The sequence below is a fragment of the Crocodylus siamensis genome, chromosome 1 (assembly GCF_052110815.1).
Source record: "Crocodylus siamensis isolate JL-2025a chromosome 1, ASM5211081v1, whole genome shotgun sequence".
Classification (NCBI taxonomy): domain Eukaryota; kingdom Metazoa; phylum Chordata; order Crocodylia; family Crocodylidae; genus Crocodylus; species Crocodylus siamensis.
Genome location: NC_143395.1, coordinates 33251849 through 33271074, shown reverse-complemented (window position 1 = coordinate 33271074; position 19226 = coordinate 33251849). Strand labels below are relative to the sequence as shown.

At 45.8% G+C, this 19226-nt stretch overlaps 1 long non-coding RNA gene across 2 annotated transcripts in view; it reads right to left on the bottom strand.

The window, feature by feature from the left end:
- Positions 1–19226, bottom strand: part of LOC149872702 (uncharacterized) — a 55339-nt gene that overhangs the window by 26734 nt on the left and 9379 nt on the right. The window lies entirely within an intron of this gene.

Here is a 19226-nt window from a genome sequence, read left to right as displayed (position 1 = left end):
AAAGATCAGACTTATAAGTCACCTATGTACTCACGTGACCTAGCTTCCATCCCCCTTTGTTCTCTTCCCTTTCCCTTTTTTCTCCTTTTCCTTCTTGCTCCTTTTCTCTTTTTTCCTTCCCTTTTTCTTCCCTACTTCTTCTCTCTCTCCTTCCGTCCCATCCCCCCACTGGATGCGGTCATCTTCACCCATGAAGGACGAAAAACACAACTCTATACATGCAAGTCCTAAAAATAGAAGGTTACAGCCTTGCAACTACTTGATTATTCCAACAGTGACAAAATATCAGCCAAATTTGTTTAGCAGAGATGGTCTGACGAGACAGACTTTGCACCTGGCCTAAGTTCAAGCTTGACTCTAAAGTACAGGCATGAAGTCTAATCAGAGTTAGGGTTTGGTTCGGCAGTAGATTCAACAGTACCAAAATCTTGTTAACTATCACAAGATTTTGGCAGAAGCTTTGGGTACTCTTCTGAGAATTCGTGCGAGACTGTGACTGTATCCCAACAGAAAATCGTTGTGACCTTTGGTTGTGACCAGAAATCAAAAAAACACAGTAGTGCTTGGGAACTCCATTCTAATTCTTCCCCTCCTCCTGCTGGATCGAATGAGACTGGATTTAAAGGCTTGCTTTTAATCCATCTCTGCCCCATAGCAGCTGATCTCGCTGAATTTCAAGTTCCACATTCATTTAATGAGAGCTAACTCTCAGAATAATTCACGTTATTTGTATTCTCCAATATCTTTAATTATCTTGTCCCTTCTTCCCGCTTCTCCTTGACACACTTATTCATTCTGTGTTCTTCGCTTCCTAGTATTGTGAGACAGCTGTGCTCTCATAGATTACTTTAGACTATTTGGCTGCTAATGCTGGCTGGTGATCCAGGACAGCTGTAACCTTGGCCTGTTAATACTCTAATAAAAGCCATGCCACCATGGGTACTAAGAGGAAAACAAATACCCTTTTGTCTTAAAAAAGTCTGTCAGGAAAGAAAATTCCCTTGTTTCAACAGCAATTTTCTTTGACTGCAGCCCTCCCTCTGCCTTTCCTTTGATTTCTTTACACTTAGTCAAGTTGCCTGAATAGCTGGGGGTAGTAGAAGATCTACTACTTTGCAAACTACAGCTGAATATTATTTGAAACAAAAAACTATGAACAATTAGCATACATGCTCTGCTAAAAGTGCCTTGCTTGACTGGGAAGTTATTTTGAGTTTTAGAACTGACTCTTTTTTTATACATTTGTGCACATTCACTTTAAAAAACCTAAAGGAATGTCTGGTATTTCTCTGCCATCAATGTGCATGTACATTAAAGCATGATATTTTTAGACACCCAATACATCTGAGTATGCATGAATTCTCACGTAACATCACAGTCCCAACTAATGACTCACACAGGCATGAGTGTGGGGACCTTTCTGATTAGGAATATGCATGCTTCCCCCTGAGTGGTGGAAAGAGGTGGAAAGAAATGTGAACTTGGGGTGCTCACTGTTTTTAAAAATGAAAAATCAGGATTTTAAAGGTTAATTAATAGGACTCTGTGTATATAATTTAATCACAGTTTGGAAGTTTTAGCCTATCACTGTTTGTTAAGTGAATGCAGATAGGGCATTCCTCTATAATGTAGCTTTGATCTAATGACTAATAACAAGGAATGTTTCTATCCCTACATTTCCCAACAAATGGAGTGTCTTTTGTGTTAACTGTCTGTTATCTTGAATAGGCCTGTGTGCCTGGTAGGTCTAGGAGGATAAAGCATGAAACATGAAAGCTGGCGAAAAATTAGACATTTATTTGCCTAAGGGCAATCCCCACTCTCAGATCTAAAGTATTTTTTTAAAGGGACTGAATTTAGTCTTCAAAGTGTCTTTAAGAAGCCAGCATGAAAAGAAATAGAAATACTGCACTAATGAGATGCCCTCTGTTCCTTGTTGATTTTTGTGAACTGCCCAGACTTGGAATATATTTTTTCCTTAACAGAAAAGATAAACTGTAAAATAAAGACAGATAACAGTGTCATGCTACTGGAATTGTACAGACTTCTATAGCAGCCAGCAATAACTGTGCGAGAGTCAGCTGAAAACCTTTCCAGTCCCTATGGTAACAACTGCAGCAACAAGTTGTTCTCAGAACAAGTGGGAAAAAAAGTTATGAGAAAAGCAGACCGTTTCTAAGTACAGCACAAAAAAGGTGCGAGCTCTTCAGCTTACCAACAGTAAAATACACCGTGATTATCATTCTAAAAAGGCAAAAGAGCCGTGTGTCACAAAGGTGGTGAAAAACAAAAGCTGACTAGTCTTTGTTGACTGTATGGTGGGATATAGAGGTCAGACTATAGTTGATTTCCCCAGCTGCTGACAAGGCCCCAGTTGTCCCTAATCTCCTTTTCCCTAAATGCTTCAGGTTTCCCTATCTCCCATCCCCACCCCTATTCCACAAAAGAAGACGCATGATAGCAGTATAAAAGCAAGCAAGGTGGATCAGCTCTTGTGATGATTTCCTGGAAGGAGGGAAGTCTACTGCTAAAACAAGTTACTTTTTTACATTAAACACTTATTGGTTAAAAAAACCGAAAAATAGAAATTAATCTGGCAGCAGGACTAGAACCTAGATCCATGTCTAGAGTTGAGTAGAGCCCAGAACTCAGATCTCCTCTTCTTTGTGAGTGCTGCAATGATTAGACTACTGTAGCAGAGATGGGCCCTACCTCCACACCTTAAAAGAGAAGACTGAATGGACAACTTAAGGGACCAAATCCAGACAAAGGTTTCAAGGCTGTGAATCCCAGACTCATAGAGGTACCTCACTCAGGGTTCTTGATGGGCAGCTAACATCCACCAAAGTCCAGGAGAGAGAGAAGATTTCAGACACACCTTTCTTCCTCACTTCCTATTATAGTAAGCTTCAGTGTGCAACACTGCTGAGTGTCATGAATTTAACCCTAAACACCTACCTCTCACTATTTGAAGTAAAAAGAACTTGGAAGCCTCCCATGGCTTTGCATATTATGCATCCAGAGCCAGATGCCTAACTTTTAGTTGTATGAATCCCCAGTATCACATTTGACTAAGTCTCTTTTAGGATCCATACCTAAAAGACTGCTCCCAAGCCACATCCATATACTGTTCCATCATACCACCAAAATGATCCTATTTTGTACATCTGCTTTATAAAAAAAGGTGTACCGAGCATTATAAATGAAGATCAACAAACCCTGGTTTTACAAGATGACCAGGACAATGAATTCTGCATTGGGCAGTTAACAACTACCTTTAATCTGGGAAACATATGCCTACAAGAGCTAACTGGAAAGGCTGAGTTTTCCTCATTAGTGAGTCCATCATTATTGTCAGCCTTTGAGCCTTAAATGTGCAAGTCATCCTGGTTATTTGGAAAAAGGAACTTTTAAATCTGGTAATTTTATTTGATGCTTTTTTCAGAATTGCAATAAATGTAAGCACAACACTGCTAAAAGTTGTGAGATATCCTGAGAAATTGCATAAAGCCTGAGACTATACGAACACTGGACATTCTTTATAATAAACTGTAGCTAACAGTGCTAAGCCACCAGTTCATGCTTTTGTCAGCCCTGTTCATTATCATCACACGTAGCTCTGTTGACTGAATTAGAAACACAATATGACACCTTCTGATGAAAAGATTGTGGGGCCTGGGAGTGGTATATTACGGGCAATTTGGACAGCAGCAAGGAAAGTTTCAGTTACCAAATGAGAAAGTGCAAGATGACATCATAAGTGTCACTTGCAAATCAGAGCAGAGAGAAGTGACAATTTTCACCCGATCTGGCCACAGAAAGCAGTTTATAGCCATGACCAAACACAAGTGCATGGCTGCAGACAGCTTAAAAAATGTCCGATCAGGTGAAAATCTGAGCCATGAGGGGTCAGATGAAGACATTTTTAAAAAGTTTATTCTGTAACTTCTGTCCACACTGTCTGCCAGCCTGTTGCTATTTTCAGAATGGGATGGGGGAAAGGGGGCAGAGGGAGTTCAGTCTGGGGGGCATTTCCAGCCCCTGCTGAAGGGTGAGGCGGGTGTATTGGAGCCCCTCTCCAAGGTGGGGTGGGAACTGCCATACACCCACCCCACCCTTCAGAGCCAGCTGGCAAACCCCTAGAATGAGCTCCCGCTGCTCCCTTTCCCTCTTCCCATTCTGAAACAGGAACAGGCTGGGAGAGAAGAGGGGCCACTGCTTGGGGAAACTGGCTGCAGGCTCCCAGCCAGCAGCTAGATTCTCCTCCCCCCCAGGAACCAGCAGTGAACATCTGTCCAGGGGACTTTTAGTAACTCAGAACACTTCCTGCAAAGCGTTCTCAGTTACAGCAGGGAGCTGCACTTCTGTCTGCACCCTCGAGCAATTCTTCCACTCTGTTTAGCAGAGTGAAGCCTCATCTAGAGTACTGTGTCCAGTTTTGGGCCCCATGATTCAAGAAGGATGTGGAGAGGTTAGAAAAAAGCCAGTGCAGAACAAGAAGCATGATGGTGGGCCTCGGATGCAAGACTTTTCAAGAAAGACTTAAAGAGCTAGGGTTATTTACTCTGGAGAAGAGAAGACTGAGGGGGAATTTGATAAACAGTCTTCAAATACCTGGAAAACAATTACAGAAAGGATGGAAATAGGCTTTCCTCTGTGGCCATAGAGGACAGGACGAAGTACAATGGCTTCAAGCTTCAGCAGGGAAAATCCGACAAAACAAGCAACCCGCAAGAAAATAACCCAAGCAGTTAGAGCTATGCAAAATCTTGAAGGAAGAGAAAGTGCAAGAGACTTATCAGTGTCTGGCTCAGGGTAGTGCAGGCAAGTCAAAATGTTCTGGGCTACAAGTGTGAGACTGTTTTCCCTGAAACAGGGAAGAGGGTCATTGAGTGTCTTCAGTTGATCCCTCATGTTCTAGTGCACATGCTAAGGCACTGGCCTTTTTTTCCACCTCTTCCTTAACACATTTCCTTTCCATTCCAGCCCCAGAGTGCTACTCAAGTGTACTCTTATTCCATTGACTCTTGACCTTATGTGTACTCTTCAACTTGCCCATGAACATGTCCTCCCTGGAGCACCTTTTTATTTTCCTCATAAGTATCAGCCTTGCTACTGCCACTGAAGGTGCAACTTTCAAAGCCACTGTAGCCAAAAGCACTGATACCCCCCCCCAAAAAAAAATAAAAATAAAAAAGACAATGGAAGCACAAAGAGAAAGATAACTGTAAAAGCTCTTAACATTTTTTACTAGTTGCAAGAGACAGAGTTGCTGTGGCCAGATTGCTTGCAGGGAAGACTGGTATGATGGTCTTTGCTATGGTGGTATCACCATGGGACGAAGGAAGAACTCAGAGGATCATGGCAAAGCCAAGCGAAAAATTCCTAAAACACCATTGTAGTCTGAAAGTGAATGCAAAACCTAGAGAATGCGAAAGATGTTACCCCAACCACCCTGAAAGCCATTGGAAAGTAATGGTGCCCATACAAGTGTCACAAAGTGGCACAAAATGGCATTCTCACTCGCCCTTTATCTCTTTTACCCTCTACCAAAGCCAGCCTCCTGCCAAGAGACATCAGGTTCCAAATTCACTTACCTTTGCATATAAATGAGGAGACCCACCAACAGTCAATTTTTAATGGGTGCATGATAAAATGTCCCACCAGCACTAGGAGAGAAAACAGTACCCTTTCACAGGAAAATAAGGTTTTGGTAGAATTGTGCTCATCCCATTGGACTTTTTCTTTATCAACAATGGGCTTTAGCATTTCTGAAGGAAAGAGTTGGATAAAAAAAGACCATACCTTTGGGAAGGCAAGAAGGAAGAAGTGTGAAAGCAAAAAAGTTCTCACAGGCTAGATGAAAAATGTTTCTTATTGCTCAAGAAAGGGACCTGCACTACCCAAAAAAACTCAAATACATAGAAATTACTAATAAAATAAGGAATGAGTTACAAATAAGAAAAAGGAAATAAGCAGGAGTTAGAAACAGAAATAAAGGTTAAACCCCCTCCCCCATCAGAAAACACACAAGTTAAAAACAAGAAACAACCCAGATAGGGACAGTGCTTCAGTGTAATTTGGACCAAGGCTGTCAACTGGCAAGCTGCATTGGCCTGTGAGGGGTTAATTTATGGCAGGTAGGTTCCCACTAGCTGCTGCTCCCCCCATCACTTAAAATGAAGCAGTTGCCCGATTTTCCGGTCTCTCTCTCCCTCCTCTGGCTTTCATTTTCTACCCCTGCCCCATGGTGCACGGCAGGGTGCGGTGGCATAGCTCTCAGTGCCAGAGAAGCCCACAGTCAGGTTGCTGAGGGTGATGCAGGTGGATGTCTGCATGGCATGTGGCCCGTGGCTCACGTTGGTGTGGTCTGTGTGGAGTGGGGCCCCTAGTTACTTAAAAGTTGGATAGCCCTGACTGAGACAAAGGTCAACCTTTAAAACAAGCAATAAAAAGGGCATGGCTCTCTCAGTGAGCTGAGACATATCCAGAAGTTTCTAACTTTTGTTCCTCATTGCCTCCTTCTTTTGTTTTCCCTTCTTTTTTCTATCCATGTATATGCTTAGGTCCAGAAACACATATTCAAGTAATTTTCCTGATCTGAGTACTCCTGTTCACTGAAATGGTATTGGTAGCCCCTGTCCAAAAATTATTTAGACATTTTTAAAACAGGTTTTAAATATATATATTTTAAAACAGATATTTTTATGATGATATTCCTTGATGCATTTTTCAGGGGGCAGGTAAAGTTTGTATGTCAAATTATTTAGTAATAAAGTAATAAATAGTCATTCTTACTAAGCATGTAATAATTGCAGTTTATTGTAGCTCAAAAAGAACTAAGAAAAGACTACCCTAAAACTTTAAAACATTTTCTGGACAGAGAAAAATCATGAAAAATTCCTCCCCAAAGATGAATTACTTGTAAAGTTGTAATATAAAAAACAAGTTTGAATAATGGAGCTGTTTACCCTGTTTAACAAGTGCTAACTCATGATTTGCTAACAATAAATATTTTTTCTCATTTAATTTGTACTAAAATCCTATCCTAAAGTTCTCTCCTAAAAATCTTTTAAGTCTCCCATAAATGCCATAAATGATGCTGGCTGTGTCCCAGTGAGAAACAAACTAAAATATCCACAAGATATATCCACAGACTAAGGTATACCACAAGAGGATTTTCCATATGAAAGAATATATAAATAGATGCAAAGAAGTAAGCAAGACAGTCAATTCTGACATAAGGAATCTGCTTCGAATTACTGAGAGTTCACTCTCTCATGTGTCTTTTGCTGACACATCAAATCAATGGCTACTACAACTCAGCTAATTAGAGGAAACCAGAACTTGGGTCAGATAAATAGATTTCAAAGATTTCATAGACATTTGAGCTGGGAGGGACCTTGTGAGATCATCGGGTCCAGCCTCCTGCCCAAGGAGTCAAATCACCCCAGCAAGATAAACATCTAAGCATTTCTTAAAGGTATCCAAAATAGGTGCTTGTACCACTTCTGGGGAGATGCTATTCCAGCCTCTGGAGACTTGTACAGTAAAGAGGTTTTTCCTTATGTCCAGTCTAAAATGGTCTTCCAGCAGTTTGTGACCATTAGACCTTGTCTTCCCTTGGGGTACCCTGGTGAACAGACGTTCTCCCAGTTCCTGATGCACACCCCTGATATACTTATAGGCTGCCACCAAGTCACCCCTGAGCCTTTGCTTCTCCAGGCTGACTGATAAATAATTATCTCATTTAGAGCGAGTTTACATGAGAAGTATACTGCACATTAGATTAATCTAATGTTTAGTAAAGCATCGCCATCTACATGTGCAAAGCAAGTATTGTGCATCAGATCACCCCTGAGCCTGCGCTTTTCCAGGCTGAAGAGCCCCATTGCTCTCAGCCTCTCAACATAAGGTCTGTTTTCCTGACCTCTGATCATGTGCATGGTTCTTCTCTGCACCCTCTCAAGCTTCTCCACATCCTTTTTGAATTTCGGAGCCCAAAACTGAATGTAGTACCCTAGCTGTGGCCTCACCAAGGCCAAGTACAGCGGAAGAATGACATCCTGGGATCTGTTTGAGAAGCATCTATGGATGCAAGCCAGTGTTTTGCTCACTTTACTAGCTGCAGCATCACACTAAAGGCTCATGTTCATCTTGTGGTCAACCATGACCCCCAAGTCCCTTTCATCTGTAGTGCTAACCAGCACAGCACTACTGAACCTATAAGCATGGTGCGGGTTTTTCCTCCCATGGTGGAGAACCTTGCATTTTTCTGTGTTGAACACCATCAAGTTCTTGTCTGCCCATTTCATGAGTCTGTCTAGATCTGCCTGGATCACCCTCCTGACCTCAGGTGTGGATGCTTTACTAGAGTTTGGTGTCATTGGTGAACTTGGACAGTCTGCTTCTGACACCAATGTCCACATCATTGCTGAAGATGTTAAACAGTATAGGCCCTAGGACAGAGCCTTGTGGGACCCTACTGGTCACAGTGCACCAAGACTATTGACTCCCATCGACTACCACTCTCTTGGTCCTACCGTGGAGCCAGTTCCCCAGCCAGCGGATCGTGGTGATGTCAAGGCCGCAGTTAGCCAGTTTAGCCAAGAGGTGATTGTGGGATACCAGATCGAAGGCTTTTTTAAAGTTGAGGTATACAACGTCAATCTCTTCCCCCTTGTCCAGATGATAAGTTACCTGGTCATAAAAGGAAATGAGGTTGGTCAAGCAAGACCTACCCGCAACAAAACCATGCTAGGTATCCCTCAGGATATTGCCTTCAGCTAGTCTGTTAAGGATGGCCTCCTTGATAATCTTTTCCAAGACCTTCCCCAGGATAGAGGTCAGGCTGATGGGCCTGTAGTTTGCTGGATCTACTTTCCTCCTGTTCTTGAAGATAAACATGACATTGGCGCTCTTCCAATCATCAGGTATTTCACCAGAGTACCAAGAACTCTCAAAGATCTGTGCCAGGGGCTGAGCTATGATGCTTGCCAGCTCCCTGAGTACGCTTGGGTGTAACCCATCAGGGCTGGCTGACTTGAAGGTATCCAGCCTGTTGAGGTGTTCCTTCACAAGGTCAGCTCCACTGGAGCACAAGGAGTCTCCCTCTCCAGGGCCTCCCTGACCCATTAGATTAGTCTAATGTGCCATTTGCTAGTTCCAATAAATACAGGTACTAGAAAACAGCACATTAAGCTAATGCACTATAGCACATATGTAGAAGCTGATGTTGAGCATAAACTCAACCACACCAGCAGGGTCCAGCCTCCTGCTTGGTGCTGAGCCACGTGACTGGCAGTTTCTGCAGCCATGTGGCAGAGATAGCCCAAGCCTGATTCCTCGAGGCACCTGACAACAGCTTCCATGTCAGCCTCTCTGACAGTGGAGACAGCAGCCCAGGGGCCAAACTGGACCAAGAAGGAGATTGTGGACCTTATTGCAATTTAGGGCAATGCACAGATCCAGCACCAGTTTGCCTGAGCCACAAGGGTCAACACCCATATTTATGCAGGCATGACCAAGCTCATGTGGGAGCACAGCCACCAGTGCTACATCAGCCACCTGTTCAGGGTGGGCAAGGCGACCACTGGGGAGCCTGTCCTGGAAGTCTACTAAACTCTCCACTATGTGCTGGCCAACCCCATGCTCCCTACTGCAGTAGTGGTGAGGGCTCACCAGCATCCCTTGAGACACCCAAGGGCGCACTAAACCAGCACACAGCTCCAAGCCCAGGCATATGAGTCACAGGAGCAACAGGTAGGTGGGGTCCCCAGTGGGGAGGGGACGGATGGTCACATCACCCTGCTGCAGGCCCAGGACACCTGGTATGAAGCAGCTGCTCTCCACCAGGGCTGGCAAGGCAGAGTTTCAGAAATCCTGGGTATTGTGGGTGCTGCCTGCCCAGCTGGCATGGATGTTCATGAAGGTGTCCTGGTGTTCCACAATGGCCTGCAGCATGATAGAATGGAAGCCTCTCCAGCTGTAGTAGGGGAGGTGGGAAGGTGATAGGGATGTATGTCTTGTCAAGAGCCCCAGTGCACTGGGAGAAACTGAGTGCTTGAAAGCCCACCACCACCTCCAATGGGTCAGCAACTCAGAGCATGGTGTTGGCCAGCACATTCCGGAGAGTGCTGCAGACCTCCAGGACAGCCTTCCCAGTGGTCGCCTTGCCCACCCTGAACATGTAGCTAATGCAGCACAGGCTGGTGGGTGTGGTGAGTATCAGCTGGGTCATGACCATGTGGGTCTCCACAGGGAAGGGACAGACACATGATGGTGGGCTGGTGCTCCAGATGCAGGCCCAGCTGCTGGACTAGTTCCTGGAATATGGCCCAGGTCATCCAGAATAAGTCCAGCCACTGGTCATTGTCCCATGTGTTCTGGACAATGTGGTGCCACGAGTCCCAGCTTGTGGGGCAGGCCCAGAAGTGGTGGGGCTTGAGCCCCAGGAGTTTGTAGATGGCAGCTGAAACAACTTTTATATGGGCATTGTCAGCATCCCTGCCGGGGCCCAGGAGACAACCCAGAGGATAGCATTGGGGCAGCAGGGCACAGGCTGGGCCCTATGCTTGGACATGGGGCTGTGCAGCAGGATGGGCCAGATGGAGTCAAGGCCCCCAAGACCGGGTGGTAGTCAGTGCGGGTGTGGAGTTTGGCTAGCACAGCAGTAAGTAGAAGCCTGCATAGTAAATTCAGGCACAGTAATTGCACGTGTGGATGTATCTGCTCAGAGTCATAGATCTGCAGCATCTGCCCTTCCCCTTCCCTGTCTACAGCATAGGCAACCTACTTTCATACTAATCTACCTTCACAAACACAGAAAACTTATCTTCAGCTAAGCCTACTACTATTGGTTAGGAAAGATTATAATTTGTTCCAAACTGTTACATGAACTAGGGAATATGAAATAAATTTATAATTGTGGGAACTCTTGAGACCTTTTCAGCTTCATACACCATATTTATTTTAGGGATCTGGTGACATCTCCACAATGTGGGTTTGCTGAGATTTAAAACAGGGATTAATTTCCTTAGCCACCTGGAGGAGAGTAAAATACTAAGAGAAGCTAGTTTGTAGAAACTCTCTAGTGTCCAAATTCTGGTCTGGTTAATCAGAGAAAAATATTTCTGATGCTGCAAAACAAATGACTAAGTGTATTTAATTGCTGTTTTCTTTTAAAAATACTCTCAAGGGTCTAATAGGCCTTAAAAATAATGCACAGTAGCTTACCAGTTGTCATGTCCTTTTAAGCTTCAGGGTTATGAAAATGTTTTTATTTTGCAAAACTATATTTTCTGGAATGCTAGATCTAGAATCAGAGAGATGAAACTCAGGGTTTTCCTTCTGTTTTATCAGGATGCAGATAGGTGAATAACACATATAATCTTGCTTCTTCATCTCAGGAAAAAAAGTTAAAACCTCTTCCTTGCTATGTCTTCCCCAGGAAAATGATGTAGTCTGGAGCAATAGTACTTCCCTCACATGTAAAGCATTGTAAAGAATTGTGCTGATAGCAATAGAGTTAATATTGTTTATGATCCAAACAAGCCTTCCCACACTGAAGGAGTTTGACTGCAGACAAAGTATCTCATCAGTAGATTGTAAACAATCACTTTTCTCCTTTGCTTTCCTCTGAATGACAAAAGTCAATGGAGGAAAGCCAGTTTTGGGAGCTGCTGCTAAGAAGCAGCAGCCAGTGGTCACCAGAAATATCTTTTCCAGATGGCAGAGACCGTAGAAGTGTTCAGGGAAAAGCCCAATGGTTTTCATTCATAGCCTTTTCAAATGTCTTCACTTCTAGAACTTAGCAGCATGAGACTGCCTAGAACAGGTCCTGAATTTGTTCTGTTGAATCACCTGAAACTTCAGCACCATGCAAGTCAGGTGAGGGAAGGTAAATTTGAGTTTTTGTTAGGAATTGGAAATAGCATAAAATATACAATGATTAATTCTTGGTCAAAGAATAGAATGCATTTCCTTAAAGATATGTAGTTAGCCTCAGAGGATGCAAAAAAATTGTGCTTATTGTGCTTCACCAAGCTTCTTCCATGAGCTACTGGCTCAGAGAAAACATTTTCTTGGATCGATTAGACTCCAAAAAAAAAAAGGAAAAAAAAGAAAGATCTTAAAGCAGATGTTTTCCAGTGCATTGACATTTTCATGCTACATCTTAGAACTAAAGCACCTGCAGGGAGATTTTCAAAGAAAGGTCGAATTTTAACACTTGCCATTAAAATTAAATGCTTTTTTTTTGAGAATCTTAATTGTAGTTTGTCAGTTATTTTTCTTTAGACAATTATCTTTTAGATAATAATCCTCATCTAAAACCAAAATTGTGTTAAATTTACCTGCACTCCTCTGCTGTTTCCTTATATAAAAATGTAAGAGCTAGCTAATTAAAATGCATGTAACATATCACTGCATCATTGACAAAATGTTTCTGTCTTCCTGGTACCGTGGCTAACCTTATGTAGTATACAATTTACCATAATTTTACCATACATTTACCATACCAACATTTTACCATAATTATTGCTTCTATCCTTGGAAATAGCTGGTGATAACTGTGCATAAATGCTCCTTTAAATAGCAAATACTGCATGTAGTTATTAACAAATAAGTACTGCTGTTTGTTCAGTATGTTAACTCCGTGCAAAACTGGGTTTTCGTTTTTTGATTCTGCAGACAGAACTGGAATTTAAACACAATCAAAGTCATTTTCTTTAAAACCAATCAGACAAAATATGATATGCTTTCTTATATAAAATAATGTTTGAAGCTTTGTTATCTAACAATGTGTAATTAGTTACATCTGCAAAACTATATAACTCTATTGGAAAACCCCAAAGGTCTCATTGCAATTTCTAACAGATGTATCATTGCTTTTACACAAAGAGGAATAATAGTTTGGTCAGTTCTTCAGCCCACTAACCACAAGAAATACATCAAGTTATACATCCAACATCTGTTGATGATATCATGGCCCTGTTTGTTTTTGAGCATCTTAGATGAACCTAGGGACATGTGTTGTTGTGGAGCTCAGCAGCGATTTGGACTACAGTTCATTTCTATTAACTATTTAGAAATCCCCATGAAATATTCTCTAATTGAAATGATAATGCAGTTATGAAAGTGTATTATTTAGTGAACCATTTGTCATTCTTTCAACGGGGAAATAATCCAGGTATCAGATTTACAGGAAATGTCTACCTATGTTAGAGTCAAAATTGTTCTTTTGGGGCTTGTTGATATGCTCATTTCTTTCAGCCAAATCCAACTTGGACTGAAGGTACAGTCAAGATGGGGCACCAGGACAAAGAGCTACAGAGGCTGGAAGGAGAAAAAAACAGAATATGGTGGGATGGCAACTTATAGTCAAAGGAAAGGAAACAGTGGAAAGGGGCCAGGAGCTGAGGGTCAGGAGCCAGGAGAAGTATGGGAGGAGATACTGGGTCAAGGACCATCCACTGGCAGTGTTGGGGGAGGAGAGCGGGGCAAGGTTAGGCTGGGGAAAACAGGGACAGAAAGATTTGTATCCTCGAGGATGTGTTCCCCTTAGAACTGGCACCAGAATCCAGGATTCCCAGAAGTCAGTGTTCCATTGCTGCTAGTGAATAGTTATGAAAGCTCATTGGTAACATCAGTGCACTGTAGTCATATAAAGGATACGGGATATTAGCTGTATTAGTTTTCAGATGGTCTGTCAGTCAAGCAGAAGGTAGGGCAGAGTGACACCTTAAAGTCTGTTTCAGAGAAGCAACAACCTACTTCATCAGATGCTAGAAATGGTCCACCCTTCCTTAATGGGAGAGTTGTAGGCTAAATCTTAGGGACTTCTCCCTTCCTGGCTAACAGATGTACCTTGCCCCAGCCAGGAACATCTGTAGGCTGTATATAGGCCTATGAAGTATAAGCCATGGGTACATTGTTGCAAGGCTTGGCCATTTTCGACTGGCCCAAGTAAAAGCTGCAGGAATGTAGGTCTCAAAACACTGTCTCTGACTGGCCATAATATAAACCTTTGCAGATGTAGCAAATGGCTTGGTTAGCAAAGTAAAGAAAGCTACTATTAAATTTAACTCAACATAATCAAACAGAGCACAAAGATAATGTGGGGAGAGGAAGGACACAGGCACACGTGTGTCTTACACACACGTGTGCCCCCTTACCTGACCCGGAGCGGAGGCGAGAGCAGCAGAAGCAAACGGAGCAGCAGCGGGGGCAGCAACAGCTGATCCCCCTAAGGTAAGTGGGGTAGAGGGACAGACACAGCTGAGCTGGATCCGGAGGGGAAGCCCCCCGGATCCCTCTAAGCTGAGTCGGTAGGGAGCTGCGCTCCCAAGCCATGCGAACAGAGCGCGCAAACAGGCACAGTCTGTAAGAGCGCACCGGCGTTTGCACCGGCGTTCACGCTGGAGGGGGAGCAGGAGGGGCCCAAAGCCTGACTCGTGTTAGTGTGGGTGAGAGGACCCGAACTCGGCTAGAAACTCAGCGACTCCTACGATGGTGTCAACACGGAGTGTTGCCAGGGCCCCTGCCCGGGGGGCGCGGCCTTCCCGGGGCTTGTCTGAGGCCTCCACCCAGACGGAGCCCACGGGGGGGCTGGTGTCCCCCAACCCCCTGGCCTGTGGGAGCTGCCCAGCAAGGCCTGGGGGGGCAGGGACTGGAGACCCCCACACCTGTCCTCCAGGTGCCCACCTTAGGGCCCTGGAGGTGTGGGTGAGGGAGCTCCAGGAGGAGGTTAGCAGGCTGAGGGGAATCAGGGAGGCAGAGGAGGAAATTGACAGATATTTTCTTTTCCTGCAGGGTTGTACGACCAAGGAGGATGCACCTCAAGATGAGCCCTCCACTGCTAAGTGGCAGACCGTCAGCACCCGTGCCAGGGCTGCTTAAGACATGGCAGCAACAGTTCCTCCAGTCCAGCTGGAGAACAGGTACAAAGTCCTGGCAGCCCTGGAGGAGGAGGAAGGAGAGGACGAAACCGGGGAGGAGGCAACTCCACGCACACAGCGTCCCGTGCAAGCTGAAGGAGGCAAGAAGGCCAGGAGGAAGAAGCGTCGCGTGATCGTCATTGGTGACTCCATCCTGAGAAGTATGGAGGGCCCCATCTGTCGCCAGGACCCCTCGGCATGCAAGGTATACTGCCTACCTGGAGTGAGGATTCAGGACGTGAAAGGAATGCTCCTAACCATAATCCAGCCCACCAATTATTACCCCATGGTCCTAGTCCATGTGGGCACTAACGATGCGGCCAGGAGGAGCCCTGATCGCCTGATGGAGGACTACCATGCTCTGGGGTGCGTGCTGAAGGAGATGGGCGCACAGGTGGTTTTCTCTTTTATCCTGCCAGTGAGTGGACGAGGCAGATGGCATGAAACGTGCATTGCAGAGACCAACTGCCAGCTACAGCAATGGTGCTTCGAGGAGGGCTTTGGCTTCTTCAGCCATAACCGGCACATCACGATGAGAGACATGCTGGGATGGGATGGGCTCCACCTTTCCCCTAAAGGTAAGCGTGTGTTCTCTTCTAGGTTGGCGGACCTCCTCCGGCGGGCTTTAAACTAGGCTCGTCGGGGGAAGGGAAAGATAAGGGCGGAGGAAACATCAGACTGCCAAACCAAACAGCACCCACAACTACAGCCCAGACCGACGAGCGAAGTGAATAAACAGGTAAGAGATAGGGGCCAGGGTAACGCTGGGACTAGGGGGTCAGTACACACACCCACAGGAGGTCTCAAATGCCTCTACACAAACGCTCGTAGTATGGGTAACAAGCAGGAGGAACTCACCCTCCTGCTGGCTGACACCAGCCTGGACATAGTGGGGATTACGGAAACGTGGTGGGATGCAACGCATGATTGGGCGGTGAATGTCAAGGGCTATAGGCTGTACAGGAGGGACAGGATAGGAAAGAGAGCTGGGGGCGTGGCACTCTATATTAAGGAGGAATACACATCCTCATCAATTAGCAAGGAATCAGGGGAGGGGCACTTTGAAGTGCTTTGGGTTAGAGTACAATGCTGTCGAGGAGAAAGAGACTTAATGGTGGGAGTCTACTACAGACCTCCCAACCAGGGAGAAGAGCTTGACCAGGAATTCTTGGGTAGCTCACAGAGGTAGTGAAGGCTAAGGATGTGGTAGTCATGGGGGACCTGAACTTCCCGGACATCTGCTGGGAAGAACAGTCAGCCAGGTCTGAACGCTCACGTAGGTTCTTGGCCAGAGTGCAGGACCTCCATCTAACCCAGGAGGTGCACAGCCCCACCAGGGGGGATGCCTTGTTGGACCTAGTGCTGGGTGATGACCTGGTGAGGGGGCTGCGGGTGCTCGACCACCTGGGCGACAGCGATCATCGCCTGCTGGAATTCATCATCCAGTACAAGGTGGCAAAGGCATGCAGTAAGGCAGCGGCCCTAGATTTCAGGAGGGCAAACTTCAATGAGCTAAGGAGGATAGTTGGGAAAGCACTGAGGTCTCAGAGGGGAAGGGAGCCAGGTGTCCAGGGAGAGTGGTCGCTCCTTAAGAAGACGATCCTTCAAGCCCAAAGAAAGGTAATCCCAACGAGGATCAAAGGGAGCAGGAGAGCACACAAGCCTCCGTGGCTCACCAAAAGCATCCAGGAATGTCTCCTTGCTAAAAAGGAGGCTTACACCCAATGGAAAGAAGGGGTCATCACCAGGGAGGACTATTCTGTAGTTACTCGGGGATGTAGGGGGGTAGTTAGGAAGGCCAAGGCAGAGATAGAACTGGGGCTAGCTTCCCAGAATAAGGACAATAAGAAGTCCTTTTTTAAATACATAGGGGGTAAAAAGAAGGTCCCGGGTAATGTGGGGCCCTTGCAGGACGCCATGGGAAACTTGGTTGTCACACCAGACAGCAAAGCTAACATGTTCAACGATTTCTTCGCCTCTGTCTTCCTAAGTAGGGACCAGAACAGCCACCTCCCTGCTGGGTCCCCCTCGGGCCCTAGGGGAGGCACACCTGGGCCACGGGTTAGCGAGGATTTAGTTAGGAAGCTTCTGGAGCGGTTGGATGTATTCAAGTCAGCCGGCCCGGGTGATCTCCATCCCAGAGTTCTAAAAGAACTGGCTGAGGTCATTGCAAGTCCCCTGGCATGGCTTTATGAGCACTTTTGGTGCTCTGATGAGGTGCTGGAGGACTGGAAGAGGGCCAACGTGGTCCCCATCTTCAAGAGAGGCAGGAAGGAGGACCCAGGAAACTATAGGCCGGTTAGTCTTACCTCAATCTTAGGCAAGCTGTTTGAGAAAATTATGCTGGCACACATCCAGGAGGGGCCAGCAGGGGACTGCATGCTTAGGGGCAACCAACACGGGTTCATCAGTGGCAGGTCCTGTCAGACCAACCTGGTGGCCTTTTACAATCAGATCAGCAGATCATTAGATGCAGGGGTAGCAGTGGATATAGTCATTAAGAAACTGGAGGACTGTGGCGTAGACACCCCCACAGTCAAATGGGTCGCCAACTGGCTGGAGGGCCGCACCCAGAGGGTGGTAGCGGATGGGTCCTTCTCAACCTGGAAGGACGTGGGCAGTGGGGTTCCGCAGGGCTCGGTCCTTGGGCCCGCACTGTTCAACATCTTCATCAGCGATTTGGACGAGGGGGTAAAAAGCACCCTGTTCAAATTTGCTGATGACACTAAGATGTGGGGGGACGTGGGCACACTGGAAGGATGCAACAGGCTACAGTCAGACCTAGACAGGTTACAAGGGTGGGCGGATGAGAATAGGATGGGTTTCAACACAGACAAGTGCAAGGTGATGCACCTGGGGAGGAACAACCGGCACCATACCTACAGGTTAGGGAACTCCCCTCTTGTCAGCACGGAGGCAGAAAGGAATCTGGGGGTCATCACTGACTCCAAGATGAACATGGGCCGGCAGTGTGGGGAGGCAGTCAGGAAGGCCAACCGCACCTTGTCATGCATCCACAGATGCATCTCGAGCAGGTCCAAAGAGGTGATCCTCCCCCTCTATGCGGCACTGGTCAGGCCGCAGTTGGAGTATTGTGTCCAGTTCTGGGCGCCACACTTCAAGAGGGATGTGGACAACATGGAGAGGGTCTAGAGGAGGGCCACTCGTATGATCAGGGGACAACAGGGCAGGCCCTCTGAGGAGAGGCTACGGGACCTGAACCTGTTCAGCCTCCACAAGAGAAGGCTGAGGGGGGATCTTGTGGCCTGTTATAAACTAGTCGGGGGGATCAGCAGGCATTGGGGAGTCACTGTTCCCCCGAGCACCGCCAGGAGTGACCAGGAATAATGGTCACAAGCTGGCAGAGGGTAGGTTTAGGTTAGATATCAGGAGGAGCTACTTCACGGTCAGGGCGGCTAGGGTCTGGAACCAGCTTCCAAGAGAAGTGGTGCAGGCTTCTACCCTGGGGGTGTTTAAGAGGAGGTTAGATGTACACCTTGCTGGGGTCGTTTGACCCCAGTACTCTTTCCTGCCATGGCAGGGGGTCGGACTAGATGATCTGCTCAGGTCCCTTCCGACCCTAGAAACTATGAAACTATAAGGAAGAAGTATATGTCAAATAATCTAAATATACTATATTATAGCTTTATATTAAAATATTAGTAATGATTGATGTAAGCAAATGTATTGAATGTTATTTTGCTATAATAATGGTTTGTAAATTCAAACAAGCACCAAACTTCATTAGCCTCATCACCAGAAGCCAACTTCCTACAGCCCAAAATACACCGGATGGATCCAGACCACGCCATGACAAGAAATGCAAAGCCTGCCAGCATACCTCCAGTACCCCCACAAACGGTGCACCAGAATCTATTACAGACCAGAATACCTAATTACCTGTGGGGGCACATTTCTCACAAGAAAACCACTCTTGTCTCCAGTCTCTCAGTCCTAATCCTCAAAGGGAATTTACAACCTACTTTTCACAGACAGGCCTATGAACTTCAATTCATGAACCTTCTAGGTACAGAAACTCATGGACTCAATATAGACATTGGATATATGACACACTATAACCTGCCTGACATCTGACTCCCCAAGTAGCAGGTACGTCTCTACCTTTACCTGTTATACCCCCTTCCCCTGCCCCCAGCCTGTCTCTCACCCCCTCACACCCCATTCTCTCTTTCACCCCTGATGCTTCAATCTGCATTTTAACTGACTGGCTTTCTTGCCTGCATTGTATGCCAGCCTCTGAATTCTTTACTGTCCTTCTATCCAGGAAGA